Below are 6,175 nucleotides of genomic sequence, written 5' to 3'. Positions count from 1 at the left end.
CATGACAAGTTAATGTAATGTGGCATCCTGAGTGGGACCCTGGAAAAGAAGAAGACAATGGATAGAAGCTAAGGAAATGTGAATAAATATGCCCTTTAGTGCATAACAATGTATGAATATGTAACGTGTAGCACACTAATGTAAGATGCTAATATAATAATAGGGGAAACTAGATCCAGGGGCGTGTGAGAGCTCTCTGTACCATTTCCTCAACTTCCCTGTAAATTAAAAACTGTCCTGAAAAGTAAAGTCTACCAAAAATGTTGTGGGTTAGAAAAAGTGATAGGTGAAAACAAAATGAGGCTGTAAAAAATGTCTCTAGAGAAGGGTTGGCAAACTTTGTAAAAGGCTAGTTAGTAAATATTTTAGGTTTTGTGGGCCTTATGGTCTCTATTACAGCCACTCAGGTCTGCTGTCTTAGGGTAAAAGCAGCCACAGGCCATACAGATAAGGGTGGCTGAGTTCCAATAAAATTTTATTTAGCAAAAACTAAACAAACAAAAGCCCGTGAGCCATGGTTTGCCAACCCTGCTCTAGCATGTATAATTAGAACTGGAATTGCTGGGCCACAAGTATCCAAACGCTCAATTTTGGAAACCTTCAAATGGTTTTCCCAAGAGATTGCATCAAATCAACAAAAAAAGAAATGTATAAACATAGAAGTTCCTTTTAATTCATGTCTTGCCCAGAGCTTAGCATTTTTTCTAAAATGGTTTTCCACTGGGTTCTTGTGTTGCGTTTCCCTGATTATAGTGGGCTTGTTTATTGTGATCCCTCTTCTGAGAAATGCCTATTGGCGGCTTTTGTTCAATCTGTTGTGTTGTCTTTCTTTTATGCATTAGCCGGAGCTCTTTCTATAGTCCAGATACTAATCTTTTGTCAGTTATAGATGTTCCAAATATCTACTCCCAGGATATGGCTTGTCATTTCACTTTCTTTTCAGTATCTTTTGATGAACAGAGTTCTTAATTTTAATGTAGTCAGGTTTATTAATCTTTCCGTTTTATAATTAGTGCTTTCTCTTCTCTCTTGTTGAAGAAATCCTCTTGTACTCAAAGTCGGAAAGATACTCCCTCTATTTTCTTTGAAACTTTGGAAGTCTTGCCTTTCACCTATAAGTCCTTCAGTACCTCTGGAATTTACACAAAGTCCAGAATATACGGTGGAGGAAAGGATTCAATTTTATTTTTTTCTCTTTGGACAACCAGTAGTGCCAGCCCCAGTGCCTCCTTCCCTGCGGTCTGCAATGTCACCGTGTCATGTCATGTCCACATTGTACATCTAATGCTGGAGTCTACTTTGTTTCATTTGTCATATAACTTCTATAACATCATGATAAAGCCTGATATCAAATTACCCCCAACCTATTCTTTTTCAGCAATGTCTTGACTATTTTTAGCCCTCGGGGCTGCCATGTATTCTTTATTGTCAAGTTTTATGAAAAAAATACTAATTTTATTAGTTCTGGGAACTTATTGGGATTGCATTGAATCCATAGACTGGTTTGGGGAGAATTGACATGTTCAAAATGCTGAGTCTTTCTATGTATGAACATATGATGTGTCTCCTAATATCTTTGTTTGGAATGAGGAAACTGACATTCAAAGACATTAAGTGACCTTCCCCAGGTTACACAGCTAGTTAGTGGAAGGGCCACCATCTTTACCCAGAAGTCCTTGCTCTAAGCAGCTAGGCTGTACCATTACTTTGTTTTAGCGAGGTCTGTCTCCTGGACACCTCAGGCATGGCTCTGAGAGTCCCACGATCCGCTGACCAGCCGCCAAGACAAACATGTTAGCACTTCCCAGGAGAGGAGAGGGAGGGCTCAGCCCCCCACAGCTGGGATGTACCAAAGGGAGGGTCTCCATGCCTTGCTTGTTCCATGATACATCTATGAGTCGTTCTGGGTTTTATTCCAGCACAAGATCTGTTTGGGAGTAGCTGAGGCTGTGCATGTAGGGAAGAAGGTTGGGGAAAGGGACTGGCTTGGGATCTGGGTGGGTCACACCCTTAGTGTGAGGCCCACATGTCAGAACGTTTGAGTTCAATTCTCACCTCTGCCTTTTTCCAGCTCTGAGACCTTGGGAAAGTCACTTAAGGTTGCTGAGTCACTGTTGTCTCATCTCTAAGGAGGGATACTTTCTATTTCTCCCAGAGGAGGTCACTGAGGGAATTAAATTAGGTAGAGCACATAACATGCTTGTCCCTGCCCCCGGGCCTATCCAGTGAGACTGAGATTAGTCCTGTGAGCTCTGAGTTTCCCTTCCCATCCAGGCTGTAGGGGAGCTGGGATTCAGAGCTCACCCACCTTCAACAAGGACTTTCTTGGATAGGAGAGCAAAGAGGTCTCCCGACTAGAGCAAGCTTACACACCCACCAGGGAACCCAAATTACAGCAAATTACAGCAGCAGAAGGGGCCCTGACCCTCTGAGCCTTGCACGATGAACCACTGCCACTCCTCCTGCAGCTCAAGTGTTTGCTTAAGGCAATTTTTAATAGGTCCTCAGACAGGGAGATGGCAATTAGATCTTCTCAAGGCTCCAGGTGCCCTGGAGGGAGTGGTTGGGAAATCTGATCTGATGAACAGATAAGAAATAGTTATAATTAGCACAGTCTATGTGAACACATGTGATTGCCCTATAGTAGTTTTCCAAACCATCAAGACAGTTCTCAAACAAGTTTTCACTCATAGGGAGACTCAGCATGGCCACTGTATATACTACCGATTTCCTTGTTTTCATAAAGAGCAGATAAAAAACCCAACCGAGCTTGTCTGTACATCTCCCAAGTCTAAAATCCAGGAACTGAAATGAATAGGCACATAGTATTTTTTAGGTATATCCTTTAAAACATTGTTTTTCCACTGAGGTATAACTTAAATTCAGTAAGTTTACAAATCTGGAGTGTCCAGCTAACTAAACTTTTACACATGTATACACTGTGCAACCATCACCCAGATCCAGCTCTTCAACATTTCCTGGCCCCAGAGGCTCCCTGTGCCCCTCAGTCATGTCCCCCACAGGTGGCTGCTATTCTGACTTCAATCACTATAGATTAGTTTTGCCTGTTTCTGAAATTCCTATAAATGGAATGCTATCACATGTATTTTTTGCATATGGCTTTATTTATTTATTTATTTATTTATTTGGTTGCACCAGGTCTCAGTTGTGGCAGGCAGGCTCCTTAGTTGCAGCTCACCAGCTCCTTAGTTGCAGCACGTGGGCTCCTTAGTTGTGGCATGCTAACTCTTAGTTGCAGCATGCATGTGGGATCTAGTTCCCTGACCAGGGATCGAACCTGGGCCCCCTGCATTGGGATCACGGAGTCTTATCCAGTGTGCCACCAGGGAGGTCCCTGCATAAGGCTTCCTTAGCTTAATGTTACCTCTGTGAAATTCATCAGGATATCACATGTCACCGTTGTTTGCTTTTTTCAACTACTGTGTGAAAACCCATTGTCTGATATGTCACGAGTCATTTTACTACTGGTGGACATTTTGGTTGTTTCCGTTTGGGGCTACTGTGAGTAAAACTGCTGTGAACATCATTGAACATGACTTTTAGTGAACGTGTACACCTTTAAATTGGTCTAATCCCAGGAGTCCAATAGTCCAATTTCTGAATTATGATAGGTATTGAATTTTCTTTCTTTCTTTCTCTCTCTTCCTTCCTTCCTTTCTTTCTAAAATCACCTTTATGATAGAATTTGCAGTATATAAGTTACATACAATCAAATCCAACAATTTTAATTGTACATTATAATGAGTTTTGACAAATGTATATGGTTGTGTAACCGCCACAGTCATCAAGATATGAAACAGTCCTATTATTCCAAATAGTCTCCTTGTGTCCCTTTGCAGTCACCTTTCCCCATCCCCAGCCCCTGGCAACTGCTCACTTGATTTCTGTCACTATAGTTTTGCCTTTTCTAGAATTTCATATAAGTGAAGCTATAGTTTCTATAGTCCTTCGTGCCTCGTCCCTTTCACTCAACATAATTATTTTGAGGTTCATTTGTGTTACTGCATATGTCATAGTTCAATCCTTTTTATTGGGATATACTGCATTTTATTTTTCCATTTATCTGTTGATGGACTTTCAGGATTTTTTTTCCATTTGGGGGGGTCTTTTTAATAAAGCTGCTATCATTATTTTCTACAGTTCTTTGCACAGAAATGTGTTTTCATTTTAGGGGGTAAATACCAAGAAGTAGGATTATTGAGTTACATGGTAAGTATATATCTAACTTAATAAGAAATTGCCAAACTGCTTTTCAAAGTGGTTTTACCATTTTGTTCTCCCACCAGCAGTGTATGAGAGTTCAATTTCCTCCATATCCTCACCTACACTTGGTATTGTCAATCTTTTTTAATTTTAGCCAATTGTAGAAATATGTAATTGTATCTCATTTGTTTTTATTTATCTTGTCTTATACCTATTGGCCACTTAAATATCTTCTTTGATTAAGGACTGTTAAAATCTTTTACTTTTTAAAAAATTGGGTTGTATTCTCATTAAATTGTAAGAATTCTTTATATTTTCAGCATATGTCTTTTATCAGATATGTATCTTGGGAATGTTTTCTCCCAGGCTGTCACTTGTCTTTTTATTTTCTTAACAGTGTCTTTTGAAGAGCACAATTTTTAAATTTTGGTCAAGTCCATTATATTTATCTTTTTTTTTTATAGTTTATGTATTTTTGTGTCTTATCTAAGAAATTCTTGCATAATCCAAGATCAAGTTTATTCCTATATTTTCTTCTATAACTTTTATAGTTTTAGCTATTACATTTTAGGTCTATGATTCGTTACAAGTTAAATCTGGTGTATAGTATCAGATAAGGGTCAAGGAATACTTTTTTGCATATGAAATTACAGTTGGTCCAGCACGTTTGTTGAAAAGTCTATCTTTTTCCCATTGAATTACCTTAGCATCTTTGTCAAAAATTCATATCTATATGACAGGGTTGTTGTGAGAATTAAATGGAACTTTGAAAGCACTAAACATTAATAACTGGCACATAGTAATTGCATAACAATTATTATCACATTTATAATCATTTAAAATATTAATTTATAATATGTAATTATTTCAGTTAGATTTTCTGTAAAATAGATGTAATACTACACAACTTGTAGGGTTTTGTGAGGATTTGGTGAGGAGTCATGTAAATAGAACTTTTAACAGTATCTGCATGCAGTAAGTTCTCAACAAACAATCTTCTTCTCTATATGACAGTGCCTAAAGTAGACACTCTCTAAACAACAGCTATTATCTTGTGTACCTCTGTAAACCCTCATATGATGAATAATACATGAAAAGATTTTACGAAACTGTTAATGCTAATATCCCATATGAAACAATAAGGATTTATTATTTTCTGCCTTAAAACTTGGGTAAAGTTTAAAAAAAACTGAAACTCATTGTTGCTAAGAATGGGGAAAATGAGCGCTCTTTTATACTGTTGGTAATAGTGCAAATTAACCCAGACTTCCTGTAGGGCAATCTAGCAATATAAATCAAAACCTGTTAAAACATGCATACATTTTGGCCTAGCAATTCAATTTTTAGGAATTTTAGCTCGAGAAAACAATTAAGATTGCGTGTTGAGAACTGTGTGCAAAGATGCTCACTGTAATAATATATATAGTCAGAAAAAAACATAACTACCTAAATGCTTGACAAATAGTTGAATACATTACTGTACATTCATGTAATAATATACAAGATCCCCCTCCTTTAAAACGATGCAGTAGAAAAATGTTTTATGATGTATTCATTTTTTCATTCAGCAAATATTTGTTGCAGGCATTGGGCTGGGCATTCGTGCTGTGATGAACAACTAGACAGACAGTACAGGGCAGTAAGTGCTGGGATAGGAGAGGGTAAGGTGCTAAAGGACCACACACAAAGATGCCGAGGTCAGATTTGACCTGAATTTGCTGTCTAGATGGGAGTCAGAGCTCCCATAGTGAGTGATATCTTAGTTGAGACCTGAAGGATGAGTAGGGGCTGAGCAGAGAAAGATGTGGAGTTGGTGAGAAGATGGAAGAGGGTTCCAGGCAAAGGAAACCATGTTACCACAAGTTCCAGGAGATTATTGTAAGCTTTCATGCTAAAGAGTGAACTGATCAGCTTTCACATTTTAGACGGACTTCTCTCCAGTGTGAATGGG

Source organism: Eubalaena glacialis, chromosome 1, assembly GCF_028564815.1.
Source record: "Eubalaena glacialis isolate mEubGla1 chromosome 1, mEubGla1.1.hap2.+ XY, whole genome shotgun sequence".
Lineage (NCBI taxonomy): Eukaryota > Metazoa > Chordata > Mammalia > Artiodactyla > Balaenidae > Eubalaena > Eubalaena glacialis.
The sequence above is the reverse complement of the archived record's forward strand: the minus strand, read 5'-3'. Positions refer to the sequence as shown.